The sequence below is a fragment of the Trachemys scripta genome, chromosome 12 (genome assembly GCF_013100865.1).
Source record: "Trachemys scripta elegans isolate TJP31775 chromosome 12, CAS_Tse_1.0, whole genome shotgun sequence".
In the NCBI taxonomy this organism is placed as follows: Eukaryota; Metazoa; Chordata; order Testudines; family Emydidae; genus Trachemys; species Trachemys scripta.
The window spans coordinates 38,794,224-38,813,296 of NC_048309.1; positions in this window are offsets into that span (position 1 = coordinate 38,794,224).

Here is a 19,073-nt window from a genome sequence, read left to right on the forward strand (position 1 = left end):
ATTAGGGCAAATCACTCATACTTAGTTTTGGAGACACTGCTTCTGTGTCTAAGTATTGACCACAGACTCCTGAAAGACACCTCTGGCAGGGTCCAAGCCCACCTGGACCTGATAGGTAGTGCAGCCAGGGAAATGTAACCCAGAGACCCAGTCAGAGAGTGGGTGGTGTGATGGGGCAAGGCCAGATGGCTACAGTAAAGTAGTGAGGAACAGGTATGTTAGCCCCAGGCTAAACAAATCCCTGGTACCATGGTAACCAAATGGCAGTTGCTCCAGGTTAATCAAGACACCTGGGGCCAATTAAGATCCTTCTAGAAGGTAGTGGAGATAGCTAGATTGATTGGGACACCTGAAGCCAATCAAGGACTGGTTGGAACTAGTTAAAAGCCTCCCAGTTAGTCAGTGTGAGGTGGGTGTCAAGAGCTATAGGAGGGAGCTGTTGGAGGAATGAAGTAGTACAAATCCATATCAGGTGCAAGGAAGGAGGCCCTGAGGTAATTGTGAAGAAGATATTGAGTGGGGGGCTGCTGTGGGGAAGTAGCCCAGGGAATTGTACATGTCCTATTTCCAAAAAGTCAGCTTCCATAGCCTGCTAATTTTAGGGTCCCTGGGCTGAAGCGTGGAGTAGAGGGTGGGCCTGGGCTCCCCCCTCCCCTCCCTGATTAATCACTGATACTGGGAGACAACAGAGACTGTGTGAGGAAGGGTTGTTTCTCCTTACCTCCCTTGCTGGCTTATGATGAAAATGGCTCAGTAGACAGTTACCCTTGCCTCTAGAGAGAGAGAAGGGCTATGTGGAGGGTCACAGTGAGCCTCTGAGGCTAGCAAAATCTGTCAGGAAATGCAGGACCCACAGAGTCAAGGACAGAACTTTGTCACGGTAGATAGTGGTATCCCACCCCAAAGAGAAGGGGAGGCTTGGACCAGCCATGGGATACGGGCACACTCGCTGGATGGGAGAAGGATCTCAGAAAGGGCAGCCTGCCTACAAGGCTCCCAGAATGGCAAGTGTTTTCTAAAATCTGGGCTGTATTTTACTATAATTGTCATCCCATAAGGTAAAACTGCTGAGATTCTTATGCAAAGTAATCAGTGAAACTCCTATGGACTTCACAGGCTTCGGTTACCTGAGCCTTCTAAAGGGGTTAGTTACTGAATTTTCACTCATTTTCAAATGAATAACAAGGGGAGGGGAGATGTTCAAAGAGAGAGATTGGAGTTAGATACACAACTTTCACTGATGTACAATGGGATTTGGACACCTAATTCCCTTTGACCATTTTGAAAATACCAGCCTAAAACCATAATGATCATTACTGATATTTATTATTGTAAATGAAAATTTGTATTCAGATGACTGTTAATGAGCACAATACTCACCCTCATCTCTGGCTGTGCATGACTTTGTCCATCTAAGGGGGCATTCTCAAAGGCACAAAGGGTGGTTACACATCTGTCTTTCATTGAAAGTCAACTGTAAATTTCAGTGAGAAAACCACTAACAATTAAAGTGACTGGGAGAGGAGCCCCTTTGAAAGTCCTCATTCTAATTAAATTACTTTGTATAATCTAACTCTGTCTCTAGCCATCAAATCTACATTCATTTGATTTTTGAAAAAAGTTAACACTCATAATGCAATTTTTTTGGAGAAGAACAGATGTGTAGAAATTTCTCAGTGGTTGTGAAATATGATACCTTATTCAGATGCTACTTTGCAAGTTCTAAAGTTACATTTGCTTTGGGAATCTGAATTATGATGGATGTCCTTATCCTCTGCAATTAAACTTCAACCTCATTGTCATGTCAATGTGTTTGGATTTTTTTTTTTTTTTTTTTTACAAAAAGCTGCTATCTTGTCCAGCACTGGTAGAAAGTCAGCAAGCACTAGTACCTAACACTGGCTTTAAGGTACATATGTTCACACCAGGCATAATTCTTCAGTCACTTTCACTTGTGTGAAAACCTCTGACAATATTAGAGCTATCCAAGATTTTCACCAGTGTATCCACCACTATGGTACTCATCTAATTGATAACAGACCCTGTTAAAATCCCATCTCTCCCTCAGGTGTGAGGGGGACTTGAACTCGGGGTTTTCTCACATCCCAGGGAGTACCCTAACATCTGGGTTGATGGTTATGAGGGATGCAGAATGCTTCCTTCCCACCTCCTTACCATTCTGTGTAATCTCACCTAGAGGTGCCCAATCCAGGAAGCATGCTCAGAACTTGAATACTGGATTGGGCCCTGCAGGTGTGTTAGGCAGAGGAATATCTGTCTCCTGGGTTTCATTAATCACACTAAGGCATAGGCCTCAGTCGCATAGAGGGAAGCTGCAGTGTGCATAGGCAGAAATATAGTCAACTATGAATCTTTTAATGTAAAAATTTAGCACCAAGCAAGTTGAGGTACCTACAAGGTTTGGGGGCAGCTGAGTTGGGGTTTTGGGAATCCCAGTGGGCCCTGATTCTGGGACATAGGCACCTCAGTCCTTTTGTGCCTCTAGTCCCCAGATTCCCTGTGCAATACATGGGGAGAGTGAGGCGCTTTAAAAGGGATTCACAGAAGACAGCAAGCTGAGAGAGGAGGGGCCTAATCTATCCGGTTGGAAGTGCTAAGGAAAGGGCTATGGCCTAAGCCTGCCCCTCAAAGGGAGTTAGGCACCAGATTCCAGGGTGAATGGTGGTGCCCTTCTCCACTCAAGATACACAGACATGAACCTCTCCTCAAATTAGGCACCTAAGCCAGGCCAGCCGTTTCTCAAGAAAAATAAGGAGAGGGACATGATTGCTGTGGTGTCCCCATCCACATTCAGCAGCTGGGTATCTAGACCAGTCACCCATGGTGTGGGAGTTCAAATCCCGTCTTTGCCTGAGACAGAGCAGCAATTTGACTCCAGATCCCCCACCTCCCATGAGACTGCCCTTCCGCCTGTAATCTAGTGAATAATTGGGTGGGTTTCTCCTATTGACAATGTCCCCTTCTGTATACATTTAAAACTTCATTGGAGCAAGGACTGGAACCTGGTTCTCTCAGGAAAATGCTATAGAGTAATTCTCACTCTTTCTATAGCCTATAAGCTATTACATTCTCCCGGGAGACCCTGGTTCCAATCCCTGCTCCGGGGAAGGTTGATGTATGTATGTGATTTCCCCCTGGTGTTATCTGGACCAATGATTTGCTAGGTCACTCCAATCCTCAGCTCTGGGAGCCAGCCTTATCCTGCTCTGCTGTTGTTAGGTAAAAAAGCAAGTCCTCACTCACCTCTCCAGCACCCGAGTTCGTGCAGAGTTGGTATGGGCTCACAATCTGTCAGAGACCAGACACCAATTCGTTGATCAACGGGCTCACACTATCCTTAGCTTGAAAGGCTTCAGAGTAAGTGTGGCAAGTTTATTAGGGGTGAGCATCAATATTTATACACAGAAGTAAACAAAGTGATTAACAGATCATAATGGTCATGCATAATCAAACAAGATTCTACAGGATAAAACAGGTTAAAATGTAAATTCAAAAAGAGATAAGGGGAGATGGCTACTTAAGGGGAGAGGGGGTGTCATGAGTAGTTCGCAGGTCAGAGCTTTGGTTAAAAGTTCAGACAGAGACATCAAGTCTGGGTTAAGTTTAAGCTCATCAAAAGTTCAGACTCAACATTCCTCCATTTGTAGCTTTGGGATAACTATTTACCAAAAGCTACACCCCATTTTAAGGAGCCAAGGGCCGCTTGGCAATTTCAGCCTGGGCCAACTCGAAGAGAGTAAGGCCCTTGGCTGAAGTAGGAAAAGAATAAACTGACCTACATGAGTTTATGAGGGAGGGGACACACTGAATACAGCAACACAGTATTATAAGGATTACTATGGCCCCAACAATACCCACCAAGAGTTTTTTAACCCACCCAAATCCAGGCAGCCAATTCCATAAGGCTCCCCACCAATCATAAGGTGGCTGGCCAGAGGAGTAGTTCTTAGCTATTTCCCTTAGATGTTTGGTACGTTGAAAAGTGTCAGAGTAGGTGTCATTTACAAAAACACAGCATTCTTCATTTATGAGGGCGCAAGTTCCTCCCTGGGCTGCTAACATTATGTCTAAAGCCATTCGGTTTTGCAAAGCTAACTGGCACAGCTGGGACATTTCCCTGGCCTGATTCTCAAATAGGGTCGCAGTTTCATTGCTTAAAGATTCTAGTAGTCCCAGTAGACGGATGACCCCACCCCTCAAGCTAATGAGACCAGCCCACCGCTGCCACGACAAACCATCACAGATATTAATATCTCTGAAGGTTTCACGGATGTTACGAACGTGGGGAAAATAAGGGGGAGTGAGGGAGATGCGAGAAGGCGGTGTTAGCCACGCCAAATAACATGACCCTGCCCAATCAGGGGAGAGAAAGTAATAAGCTTTGGGCCCGCACACCCAGTATGTTCCATACAATGCATTTCGGGTATTCCATTTCTCAAAGTAGGAGGTAACCCACCACCCGTTGGACCACTGTTCCCCTGGTAATGCAGAGGGGTCGTTGTGCGAACTGCAGAGGCACAATTTGGTAGTGGTGTTTTCAAAGGGCAGTGTAGTACTGCTTGAGCAGTTGTAGAAGGCAATCGTACGTCCCTTAGCAATTAGTTGGACACCCTTGTGATCTGAGCAGGGCTTCTTATAAGCTGACTCTGAAGGCCTGCCCACCCATGAAAAAGTTGGATTGGGGTGAGGGATCCACATGTGGGATAAGTGGGATGCGCAAGGCTTGAAGCCAAGATTTTTACTAAAGGCGGTGCCATTAAAATACATGTTGCATTTACTTGTTCCCACAAAAGTTGACCCCTTTTCTTTAACAAAACACAGTGATCCTATCTGATTGGTTACCCTGAGATATCTGTTAATTGGCACTTCTGTTTTGTCCCATGTAAGATTGTGTTGGACTGGATCTTTTACTCTAGCCGGTGGCATCCAAGTCATATTAGCAGTGGTCAGGGGAATGGGTGTGAAGGGGAGTCCCTGTTCTACATTTACTGGAAATTGAGTACATACCCAGCAATTACTTCTATTTCCTAAAATACAAGTTTTAACCTCGTGGGAATATTTAATAAAAGCATTATTTTCATAAGCAGAAAATAAACGAAAAAGGCACAATATAAAACATACAGTTGTCAGAATAAAAGGTCCTCTCATTTTTTCCGAGTCAATTTAAGTCTGATGTCTGAAAGAGGTAAGCTGGTCCACTGGTCGGAGGCAGTGTCCTCAGTGGTGGCAAGAGCTGCTGGTCCGTCACTGTGGTCCACTACGGCTGGCTTGACGTGGGAGTGGTGGATCCAGGATTTGCGTCCTTCCAGGAACACTGCAGTCTGGGTTGTTAAAAGAACCTGGTGGGGTCCAGTAAACCTCGGCTGGAGGGTGTCGCCACGAATGAACTTTTTGGCCCAGACGAAGTCCCCTGGTTGGAACGGGTGGATCTGTTCTTCCAGCGGCATGGTCTGGGAAAACTGCGAGGCTTTCCAAAGGGCACGGGGGCGAGCCTGTAGGGAGAGAAACTGGCACGCGGTCATATGATCCCCTCCCAATAGTGAAACATCAGCACGTGGTAGCGCCCCGCCTTTGAAAGGGGGGTGTCCATAGAGCAGTTCAAAGGGGGATAATCCCAATACACAGGTTGGGCGAGTACGAAGGTGAAACAGGACCAAGGGAAGTACCTGAGGCCACTTTAATCCTGTTTCCTGACAGTATTTAGCCAATGTAAACTTAAGATCCCTATTCATACGCTCAACTTTCCCGCTAGACTGAGGGTGGTAGGGTGTATGAAAGGAGTGTGAAATGCCCAGTCCTTGTTATAAATGGCCAAGGACATGACCAGTAAAGTGAGGTCCGCGATCTGAGTCAAGCACGAGAGGGATGCCAAAACGGGGTACAATGTCTCTAAGGAGAATCTTCGCCACTGTGGCAGCAGTACAATTAGCAGTAGGAAAAGCTTCGACCCAGGAAGTCAGAGGGGAAACCAAAACAAGGAGGTGCTTTTTCCCAAAAGCCTTTGGCATATCTGCAAAGTCAATTTGAAGATGTTGAAATGGACCAGCAGGCGGAAGTCTTCCACCCTTAATTTTTTTAAGAGGCGGAGCAGGTCCATTACGCTGACATGTGCTGCATGCTTTCACTATTGACAGGCAGTAGGGTTGAATGCCTGGAGCATACCAAAAGCGAGCGATTGTGTCCACAAGGGCGTGCGTGCCGTAGTGACCCCCCTTATCATGGTGCCAGCGAACTGCCACGGGGTATGTGGAGCGAGGGAGGCAGGCTCGGCCATCCGGCATAAGCCAGGTCCCTTTGACCAGAGTGGCTCCGAGGCTTTCCCACGACTGTAGTTCAGCAGCGGGTACTGGTACGGGGTACGGTGGAGTAAAGGAGGAGGCTGCAATAGCCAACATGGGCATGGCTAAGGGTAAGACGGCAGCCGTCTTGGCGGAGGCGTCAGCCAGGGCATTCCCATGGGTGACGGGGCTATCATCTTTAGTATGGGCCCGGCAGTGAACTACAGCCAGGACCGAGGGTTCTTGGAGGGCGTCCAAAAGCTTGTGGATGAGGGGGAGGTGCTGAATGGGTTTACCGGCAGCTGTCTGGAAACCTCGAAACTTCCAGAGGTGGATGTGACAATGCACAACTCCAAAAGCATACTTGCTATCAGTAAAAATGGTAAGGGTCTTACCAGCGGCCAACTGGCAAGCTCGGGCCAGGGCATAGAGTTCGGCGGCTTGGGCTCCCCAGTTGCCTGGCAGTGAGGCGGCCTCTTGAATGTCCCATTCAGAGGTGACTGCATAACCGGTGAAACGCTTGCCATCAACATAGAAGGAGCTTCCGTCCGAGAAGAGGATGCAATCAGGGTTGTCCAGTGGCACGTCAAACAGGTTGTCCCTTATCTGTAAGATGCTATAAACTACTTCCACACAGTCGTGCTGATCCTGGAGGACTGGCAGGTCAGGAAGCAAGGTAGCTGGATTCAGGGGCCCACACCTTTCAAAAATTAGGTTAGTGTCTTCTAAGAGTTCGGCCTCTAGCTGTTGCTGACGATGGGCCGAAAAGACTTGGGTTGTGCCCCTACGCAGAAGGGCTGACAAGGCATGAGAGGTCCAAACCGTGGTAAAATGACCCAGGGTCAGGCTCTTTGCCTTTGTGATCAGCAGGGCAGCTGCTGCCAGAGTCCGGGTGCAGGATGGGGTTCCCTGAGCGACAGGGTCGATCTGCTGAGAGTAAAAAGCAAGCGGGAAATGGTGGGGCCCGCTCAGCTGGGTAAGGACGCCACTAGCAATTCCGCCCCTCTCGTGGACAAAAAGGTGAAAGGGTTTGCTGTAATTGGGGGGGGCGGAGAGACATGGAGGAGGCCACACTGTCCTTGAGTAACTGAAAGGCTTGGATTGTGTCCGGGGACCACTGCAAAGGGTCAGGAGCAAGGTTAGCAGTGAGTCGGTGGAGCGGTTTGCTTAACTCCCCGCAGGACGGTAACCAGGGGTGACAGAAGCCAATTAATCCTAAGAAACCTCGAAGTTGTTTCTTGGTGTTTGGCAGAGGGCAGTTTTGGATAGTCTTTATGCGGACTGGGTCTATTTGTCTTCCCTCTGGGGTTAACAGGAAGCCCAGATATCGGACCTTCTGTGAGATCCACTGAATCTTGTTAGGGTCTACCTTGTGGCCTCTGGTGTGTAGGTATAATAAAAGTGCCTTACCATCGATGCGGAGGGCAGCTTCTTCGCGATTACCTAATAGGATGTCATCTACGTATAGGACTAACGTGGATCCCTGCGGACTGGTGAAGCCTTCCAAGTCGTGGCGGAGGCATTGGCTGAAAATCGTGGGGCTGTCTCTGTAGCCTTGAGGAAGTCGTTGCCAGACATAACTTTGTCCCTCCCAGGTGAAACCAAAGAGATACTGAGAGTCTGGGTGCACAGGAATGCTGAAAAAGGCTGATTTTAAGTCAATAACAGTGAACCACTCAGCATCCCAGGGGATTTGGCTGATGATAGTAGCTGGATCAGGAACTACGGCATGAAGAGGGACCACATACTGATTAACAACCCGTAGATCCTGTACAAAGCGCCAACGAATAGGGTCTCCGTCCTTTTTAGGAGGCTTTTTGACAGGCAGTATAGGGGTGTTACAGGGGGTGCGCTGAGGGCGGACTAGCTTTTGTGCAATGAATCCCTCGATAATGGGGCGGATGCCCTCCCGGGCTTCCAACGACAGGGGGTATTGAGGGACTGACGGGGGGGTTAAGGAGGGCTTCACTTGAATCCTTACTGGCTCTGCTGAAAGGAGCAGGCCAACATCAGTGTCAGAAATTCCCCAGAGGGTTAAAGGCAAGTCAGTGAGGTCAGGGGAGAGAGAGGGGGGCGTTTCCCAATTACCCTTAGTTGGGGCCAAATCTCCTAACACTGTCATCAATAATCCTATCCCTTCAGGAGTGCAGGTTAAAGTAGCCTCAAGCTTACAGAGTAAATCCCGCCCATCAAAGGGATCGGACAAGCTGGGGAAAAAAGAAAACGGTGAGAAAAACATTTATCAGCATAAATAACATTTAGAGGCAAAGTGAGTCCCAGAGACTGTGGGTTGCCTTCCACCCCAGTTGCAGTTTTAAGCTCAAAGGATAGCCAGGGAGAGGGGGCATGATTTAAAAGAGAGAAAGTAGCTCCAGTATCAATGAGGAAGGAGACAGGCAGTCCCTGGACTGAAAGGGTTAGACGAGGCTCTTTGCTGGGAGGGGAGAAAGTGAGGAAGGAGCCGGCTAAAGACATTAAGGAAATAAGACCATCACATTGTTTGCCTTCGCCCCCGGGGTACCGTCATTGAGGAGGCTGAGTTTGCTGCAGCTGCTGCTGTTGCCCGTAGTTGATCCAGGCATGGGGAACGGGCTGAGCTGGTGGTGCAGGGGTGTATTCGTCCCTGGTGTAAGTATCTGCGGATGCGACCGGACCCTCTGGGCGTCCCCAGGGGCATTCACGTTTAAAGTGACCGGGCTGTCCGCACTGAAAACAATTTCCTGGTGGCTGGGGTTGCCAGGACCCTCTTCCCCGAGCACCCTGAAATCCCCTGCCACGGCCACGGCCTCTGCCTCGAACACCGCCGTGAAAAGCTAAAGCCATCAACTTATATTCTTCCTTTTTCTCTTTCTTTTTACTACTTTCCCTTTCTTTCTCCCATGCAAAATCAGCTACGTCCAACACTGAAGTGACTGACTCACCTCCCCAACCAGGGCGAAACTTTAAGAAATAATCCCTTACAGGGGGCACTGACTGATTCACAAAAAACGAAATAAGAGTAGGATGGTCTGCTTCTCTCTCAGGATCCATCTGAGTGAACATTCGGGCCCCCTCCAATAGCCTCGACCAGAACTTTCTGGGTGGCTCATCAGATTTCTGCCAAATCTGCATGAACTTAGCCTGATTAGGCGAGCGGCGAGCCATTTCTTTGAGTCTCTCTAACAATCGCTCTCGATCTATTCGCAGCTGAGTCAGCCTTGGCTGACTCCAGTCTAGGGGATTCCAGCCAGCAGCTTGATCCCGCCTATCCATCCAAGTAATATTAACCGCATCGCTATCCCCCCATGTCCTTTCTGCCATCCACAATCTACTACGTTCCTCTCCGGTCAAAACTCTACTTAACAACTGATCTACATCCATATAAGTAGGATTATGACTTGAAAACAATCTTTCTAAAAGTTCTGTGATCTTTCGGGGATTTTCCCCAAAGGACCCTGACAACTGTCCCCACTCTTTCAAGTCCCATTCTAGCCATCCTTTATATTCCACAATATTAGTATGTTGTAACTGGCCATCATTGCCCACAAAAGGTTGGTCGTGCACCTGTAAAGTCATTACTCTACTTTCACCTTTATCACTCACAAAAGGTTTGGCGGAGGCAGCCTCTGGGCTATTCTCAGGGGAGGGGTATGCAACCTGCTGCATCTGCTTAATCTTTTGCCTAGTAATTACTCCTCCTGAGGTGTGCCCTTCCATTTCCCCCTTATCCCTCTGCAGAGATTCCGACCTGGAGTCCTGCAGATTCCCCTCTGCGCCCTGGAGAGAGTCCCCCTGCGGAGGAATAGGGGCAGGTGCAGTGGGGACCAACTGACGAGTCAAAACACGCCGTGGTTTACACCCTTCATCGAAATAACATGGAGGGGGTTCACTCTCGGGAGAATACCTGACTGCCATAATTTTTAAAGATCTCCACAGCTCTGCTGCTGTGTCCCAACAAAACCAGTAACATAACTGTCCCGGATGGTCTTTTTCGATCTGGCTCCTTACTCCTCTTAAGGCAGCCTGTTCGAAAGAGCCATACGAAGGCCACCTCATCTCCGGGTTGGCCAATACCGCGGTATACCCAGTCCAATTCCTTACACACAGTGTGTACAACTTTCTCCTAGACATTCCTGTCTGTACTGGGAGTTTCCCTTCGTTCCATAACTTATTTACAATCCCCAACGGACTCTCAAGAGGCATGCTAGTCCCTTGACCCATGGTGTCTGACAGGAGCCCTCCAACTGGCGTTTACCCTGCTGTCCAGTACACGACCCCTCAATATTGAATTGGCTGGGAGAAATCTCCCGTGGCGCCTGCCAATTCGTATATGAGTGGTCTGACCACTGGACAGAGGCACCGCACCAGAAGGAAATCCCAGATGAGCTCCCAAATTGTTAGGTAAAAAAGCAAGTCCTCACTCACCTCTCCAGCACCCGAGTTCGTGCGGAGTTGGTATGGGCTCACAATCTGTCAGAGACCAGACACCAATTCGTTGATCAACGGGCTCACACTATCCTTAGCTTGAAAGGCTTCAGAGTAAGTGTGGCAAGTTTATTAGGGGTGAACATCAATATTTATACACAGAAGTAAACAAAGTGATTAACAGATCATAATGGTCATGCATAATCAAACAAGATTCTACAGGATAAAACAGGTTAAAATGTAAATTCGAAAAGAGATAAGGGGAGATGGCTACTTAAGGGGAGGGGGGGTGTCATGAGTAGTTCGCAGGTCAGAGCTTTGGTTAAAATTTCAGACACAGACATCAAGTCTGGGTTAAGTTTAAGCTCATCAAAAGTTCAGACTCAACACTGTGAGAACCCCCACTCCTGGACTGTTCATGCACAGCCTCTAGCATGTAAGCTGTTCCCAGCTATGTGGGTGAGCACTTTTGGCCAGCTGCTGCTTGCGTTGTGCAACCAAATGACACTAGTCAATATCTCCAGTCCCAGACACAACCTTAGGAACCTCCATCTTGCAGTCCCAAGTTATGGACACTGCAAGCTTAAATGAGTTCATCAATTTAACAAAGAAATGGATATGTACCAGGCTTCTTATCCCAAGGGGAGTCTCTGACATACTTCAAACCAAACACACTGCTTCAAGTAGAATAAACAAACAAATTTATTAACTACAAAGATAGATTTTAAGTGATTATAAGTCAAAGGACAAGTCAGACTTGGTCAAATGAAATGAAAGCAAAACGCATTCTAAGCTGATTTTAACATTTTCAATGCCCTTACAAGCTTAGATGCATCTCATCACGGGCTAGCTGGTTGCCCTTCAGCCAGGCTCTCCCCTTTTATCAGCACTTCAGTCACTTGGTAGTGGTGTCTGTAGATGGAGGTGGAAGAGAGAGGAAGAGCATAGCAAATGTCCCTTTTGTCATGTTCTTTCTTCCCTCTTGGCTTTGCCCCACCCCCCCAGAGACAGGTGAGCATTACCTCATCGTAGTCCCAAACTGACCAAGAGAAGGGGGATAACTCACTCGAGAGTCCAACAGATCCTTTGTTGCTGCCTAGGCCAGTGTTCTTTGTTCCTGGGAGGCTGGGCTGGGTTTGTCCCATATATTCCCTGAAGATGCTTGAACTGCCCCCCTTCTCCTGGAGAGTTTTTGGCCTGGGCTTGTTTTAAGCCATGAGGACACATTTTCAGCCTCATAACTATATACATGAAATTACAACCTATAACATTACTATAACAACAATGCTAAGTGCATCATAAGCCTTCTGAAGACACCCGACATGATAATCTTTGCATTGGATACCACACAATCATTTTATAAGGATGAACATGGGGATGCAGGGTGTTCCCTTGAGGTACAGAGCATCACAATGTACACAAAGTGGAACAGCTTCAACAGGAGAGATTGAGAGAGACCTCTGAGCACACCCACAAGATCAGGCCCCTCAGTCGAGGTAGGCAGGGAAACACCTAGTTTGTAAATCCTACTGGGACTTAGACCTGAGTTATGTTCTGAGCTGCTCAGTGGTGTCATTGCTTAGGGATCTTTGTGCATGCCCATAGGAGGTTTCTGGTTTGAGAAGTCACTTTAGTGTGGCCCAATGACCAGAAAAAAAAACCAAACTTTTTCTGAGAACTAAGAAATCCTAATCCTTCTCCTGCCCAAGAGTTTCCTCAGAGCCTCCTTGACTTCTTTGTTCCTCAGGATGTAGATGATTGGGTTGAATGTTGGGGTAATGACTGTGTAGAACAGGGCAAGGGCTAAGTTAGTGTCCACATAAAATTTGGTACTAGGTTTCACATGCCATTGCCAAAGAACAAGGTGACAGTGATCAGACATGAGAACTATGTGGAGAAAGCTTTGATTCTCCCCTCGGCTGAGCGCATTTTCAGGATGGTGGACAGGATGCAGGTGTAGGAAGTGATGATCAGGAGGAAGGAGATTAGTATGAACAGCACAGTGTGCATGGCTGTGATAGCCTTATTCAGGGATGTGTCCGTGCTCGCCAGCCTGAGCACTGGGATAAGGTCACAGAAAAAGTGTTCAATTTTATTTGGCCCATGGAAGGATAGTGTGAATATGGTGACCGTTTGCTCAAATGCCACCACATTGCCTGCAATCCACACCACAGCTCCCAAGCTAATGGTGACTTTTCTTCTCATGATGAGAGAGTAATGCATGGGGGGTTGCATATGGTCACATATCGGTCGTAGGACATTACAGCCAGCAGGCAGCACTCCGAGTTACCGAAGAGGAGGAAGAAATACATCTGGGCTCTGACAGAAGGTTGGACAAGGTCTTGGGGATGGTGACCGATGAGTAACAGACCTCCAAGACTAACAGGTTCCTGAGGAAGAAATACATGTGGGTGTGGAGGGCCCGGTCAGCCACCATGACAGTGATGATGAGGCTATTTCCTATCAGGGTGACAAGGTAGATGAGTTAGACTGGGATAAAGTGAAAGGGTTGCAGATGCGGGAGGTCTGAGATGCCCAGAAAGATAAACTCAGTCACTGCAGTTAGATTTCGCTCCATATCCCTGTCCAGTTGGGATCACATAGGGTTTCAATTACTTTAGGAGCTAGGATGGCATCATCATCATCACTCCCATAACTGCATTGGTCATTGGGACACCATCATTGATGAGCAATCAACCGATTGTCTTCACCCCTGATGATTGTGTGTCAGTGCTTGAGTCTCTGTGAAGTCCATTCCTGTCCACTCTTTTATGTTGTCAATCCATCTCTTCTTCTGTCTACATCTTCTTCTCTTCCCCTGTACTGTCCCTTGGAGGATGATCTTGGATAGGCCAGATGATCTTGTTACATAGCTGTATCACTTCAGCTTGTGCTTCTTCACGGTCATCAGGAGATCTTTATATGGGTTTTATGGAAGTATCTCATCTCTACTACCTGTATTTTCCATTCGAGTTCTGCCGTAAGAGTCCATGTCTTGCATGCATACAGGAAACTGGAGACGACCACTGCATGCAGCAGTTTCAGTTTGGATTCCAGGGAGATATTCTTATTCCTCCAAATTGGCTTTAGCTTTGCCACTGCTGCTGTTGTTTGCGCAGTTCTTGCCCGAATTTCTGCTTTGGATCCTTCATCAGTGATGATTGCCCCCAAATACTTGAACTATTTCACTGTCTCCATCTCCTGCCCACTGACAGTGATATGTGAGCTGATCCCATCACATTTGTTTGTCATCAGCTCGGTTTTCTCTGCACTGATTTCCATGCCATATTTTGTGGAGTTTCATCCAATCATTTCACAAGGTTGGCAAGTTCATCTTTGCTGCCTGTCAGGCCATCAATGTCATCAGTGAACCAAAGATTTGAGATTGTTCGCCCCCCACTGCTGACTGTGCATAAATGATCTTCTAGAGAACTGCACTGCTGGCCTTGGCATACAGTTGTTTAATGGTAAGAATAAGCTTACGACCAGCATTGTACTTCTTCATGGTTGCCCAGAGACCTTCGTGCCATACTCTGTCAAATGCCTTCTTGACGTCAACAAAGATGTGGTAGATGTCCTGCTGGTGTTGTAAGTACTTCTCACATAGAACACAAAGGTTGAAAATCTGTTCTGTGGTATTTCTTCCAGCACAAAATCCAACCTGTTCTTCAGCGACAATATTCTCTCCTGGTGTTTTCAATTAGTTCAATATGACTTTCAACATCACTTTGCTGGGATGGCTAATTAAACTTATAGTCCAGTAATTTTGACAAAATTCCAAGTTGCCTTTCTTTGGCAGAGTGATGATTAGTGACTGTGTCCATGTGGAGGGCCACTCAATGGTCTCCCAGATCTTGTTGCAGATCTTGGTGAGTACATCTATTACTATTTCTCCTCCAAATTTCATCAATTCTGCTGGGATGTTGTCAATACCTGTAGCCTTTCTGTTCTTGAGTGATTTCACAGCTGTCTCCACTTCTTCCAATAGTATTGGAAAATCATCCTCCTCTGTTGAATCTGGGCTGTCTAAGACACTAGGATCTCCATTTGTCTAGTGGTTGTATAGATCAGAGCAGTAGTTTGTCCACCTATTCATGATGTCCCTTTCTTCTGTAAGATGTTCCCTTCTTTGTCTTGAATTGCGTTAGCTTTGATCCATTAGCTCTGCAGGGGGTTGTGAATGCTGCTAGTGCTGCTGTTCTTGGAGCTCCGGTGTTTGCTGTAGGAACAGAGAGCTGAACTTGCTGATCCAGCAGACCTCAATGTCGTTCACTAAGAAAGACCACAGACTTGGTTCCTTGGAAAGGCGCTAGGCCAGTTTTATTGTTGACAAAGCACGGTACCAGTGCCCCGGCTCAATGGTTAAAGGTGTACTAACATATGTGTGCCTGCAACAATGTTACCAGCTGAAGCAGCACATCAGGATGTTGTCCCCTAGACTAGCCCAAAGATGCCCCTCGTATGACCTCTCCTTTTATACATTGATACAAAAAAGTTATGTATGATACTCCAGACATTATTAGTTACCACCCCTATCCTTGTACCTGTTAGTTTGAATAAAACATCCTTATCCATTATCCTTCCATCCCCACACCCTCTTATCTTTATACAGGATCAGGATGTTCTGGTACCATCTGGTACCATCTCTTAAGAATGTGTTTACACAGTAACTTGAGAGATCTGTGTGGTTTTGTACCATCATTTCTGGTCAGAAATGTGCTTATTTGGTTAGTGTTTTACTTTTCTACCAATGCCAGGGCTACTCTGGTTCCCAGCCTTTGGTTCACACCGTTAGTTATGCTTACAGCTCCAGCAAGGCCTACACTCTGCTCTCACAGCTCTCAAACTCTAAACTGAAACTAAACCTAATCTCTTTGTTTCTACATTCACTTTTTCCACTTCATTCATGACTCTATAGACTTCTATCATAACCCCCCTTAGTCATTCCTTATATAAGATGAACAGTCCCAGTCTTTTTAATGTCTCCTCATATACAAGTTGTTCAATAACCCTAATAATTTTGATGCCCTCCTCTGTACCTTTTCGAATTCTAATATACGTTTTTTGAGATGGGGTGACCAGAACTACACACAATATTCAATATGTTGGCATATCATGGATTTATACTGTGGCATTATGATATTTTCTGTCTTAATATCTATCCCTTTCCTAATGGTTCCAACATTCTGTTAGCCTTTTTGACTGCAGTTGTGCGCTGAATGGATGTTTTCAGAGATTTATCCACAATGACTCTAAGATATCTTTCTTTAGTGGTAACAACTAATCTAGACCCCGTTATTTTGAATGTATTGTTGGGATTATTTTTTCCAGTGTACATTACTTTGCAATTATGAACACAGAATTTCATCTTCCATTTTGTTGCAGGTTACTAGATGTATGATGTTGGTCAGGTGGTCAGTAAAATATTCCTACTGTTACACTCTTATTGTTCAAGCATGGAAATTTTATCCATAGAGATTCTATGGTGCAGTTTGATACATTTAAGATTTTTACTTCATTTGACTCGGCTTTCTTTCTCATATAGTGTCACTCCCTCACCAGCATGACCTTAGTTTAAAAAAATCCTCTACCAACTTTTTAATTTTACATGTCAGCAGTCTGGTTCCAGATTGGTTTAGTTGGAGCCCTTTTTTTCCTCTATTGGCTCCTCTTTTCTCAAAAGGTTTCCCATTTCCTAATAAACCTAAATCCCTCCTTCGAACACCATTGTCTAAACCACAAATTGAGCCCCTGCGGTTCTGCTGGTCTTTATGGCCCTGCATGTGGAACTGGAAACATTTCATAGAATGCTACCATGGAGACCACAATCTCCTTCCAGAGCAGAGAATGGAACCCAACATTCTTCATTTCCAGTTCTTTGTTCTAACCACTCAAACCTCCACTGGATTCTAGAAGTCCTAACTCCTGTCATGCTACTATAATCACTAAGTCCTGCTCCTTTTCTGGAAGTGGAGACAGAACTCTGGGCTCCATACTGCCAGCCAGCTCCCCTCCCTTTTCTCCCCACTGGACCCCACTCCCCTCTCAGAGCTCAGCATAGACACGAGAGGCGAGAGTCACAAAATGTCTTTGGTGCCTAACTAACACTTTCACAAAACCCCCTCTCGGCTGCCCCCAAGCCCTGTAGGTACCTACAATCACTCTGTGCCTAAATTCATGCAATTAAATCTCCCTATGTTTGTGCCTATGGATGTACACTGGTGATCCCCTTTCAGATACAGACACCTAGGCCCCAGAGTGATGCACAAACTGAGGAGAAGACAGGCATTCCTCTGCCTAGCTCACCTGCAGGGCCCAATCCAGTAAGTGTGCTCAAAGGAGGAAGCCCTCCTTTAATAGTGAAAAATACTGTCCCAACTTCTTATAGATCAGCTGGGGAGAGGTCACATGCGGAGGTCACATGTCCTTCCCTTTTACTGGTGCCCCCCCCAGCATGCTTCCTCACCAGTCGCCCACAGGTGACACCTGGGATGTTGGACACCCCCAGTTCAAGTGTCCCATCTGTCTGAAGGGGAGAAAATATTTGAATGGGGTGTTGCTACCTCTCAAGTGAGGATCTAAATCACTGAGCTATGGGATATTTTGATATGGGGTATCCGCAGTCACTACTGTTGAAGTTGTTCCACTGTGACCAAAGAGAGAGGGAGCAAGCAAAGGAGCAATGCTGTAGCCTGGTTGTCAGAGCACTCACTGGGAGGTGGAGACCCAGAGGCCATTCCCCCTGCTCCAGTGACTTTATTTTTTTTAAGTATGTATTCACAGTGGAACAGCATCACAACATCACTGCCTTCAGATGTCTGCTCAAAACTGCTTAAAGTTACAACTTGGTACCTAATTAATGTAACTCTTTTGAGCCTCCATAGCAAGTGCTTCTCATACCAGGGGAACCCATCACAAGGCCAATCACTGCTACAGAGTGAACTAGATTGCTTGATAAACAGGTTGCAAGCAAACAATGTACATTTTCATACAGCTAAATGTGAATGTATATATCTGGGAATAAAGCATGTAGGCCATACTTACAAGAGGAGGGACTCTATCCTGGGAAGCAGCAACTCTGCAAAAGATTTAGGGGTAGTGGTGGATAATAAACTGAGCATGAGCGCCCAGTGTGACGCTGAGGCCAAAAAGAACTAATGGGATCATGGGTTGGATAAACAGGGTAGCCTTGAGAAGGAGTGGAGAGGATATTTTACCTTTGTATTTGGCACTCGTGATGCCACTGCTGGAATACTGTGTCCAGTCCTATTGCCCACAATTCAAGAAGAAGGTTGATAATTTGGAGTGGGGTCAGAGAAGAGCCATGAGAATGATTAAAGGATTAGAAAACCTGCCTTATAGTGATAGACTCAAGAAGCTCAATCTATTTAGCTTAACAAAGTGATGAAATTACCACAATCTATAAGCACCTACAATGGGAACAGATATTTAATAATGGAATCTTCAGTCTATCAGAGAAAGGCATAACATGGTCCAATGGCTGGAAATTGAAGCTAGACAAATTCAGACTGGAAATAACTCATACATTTTTAATGGTGAGAGTGATTAATCACTGGAACAATTTATCAAGGGTCCTGGTAGATTCTCCATCACTGACAATTTTTAAATCAAGATTCCATGTTTTTCTTATGCTCTAGGAATTATTTGGGGGACAGTTCTCTGGCCTATGCTATGCAGAACGTCAGACTAAATGATCACAATGGTCACATTAGGCCATAGAATCTATGAATGGCATAATAAAGGAAAAGAGAGCGAGTGAGAAAAAGAGATAGAGAGAGATCCTCCATCTGTCACCTTTCCACAATGGTAACTTCATTTAAAAACTTTAAAAGAATTAATATTATATTACATTTACTTTATTAATTATTATTGTTATTATATTAACTTCTCCAATTCTAAACACAGTGAAGGATGGATGCCAGAAACCAGAATGCTGTTGCCGAATTCATCCTCTTAGGTTCAATAGCCTACGAAGATGACAGGCCTTTCTTTTCTTTACATTCTTCCTCTTTGCTTATGTCTTGACCATAATGGCCAATGCCACCATCATCGCCATGGTGTGGAAGTACAGCTGCCTTCACACACCCATGTACTTCTTCCTTAGCAAATTCTCTTTCATGGAGATCTGGTACATCACGGTCACCATGTCCAAGATGCTGTCCAGCTTCATGGTGGAGAGGACCACCATCTCTGTGTCAGGCTGCATAATCCAATTCAGTCTCTCTTCTACTTGGGAATCACCGAAAGCATGCTCCTGGATGTGAAGGCTTATGGTCGCTACATTGCCATCTGCTAAGAACTGCGCTCCAGCAAACTGATGAACAAAAAGGTCTGCACCAAGCTGGCTGT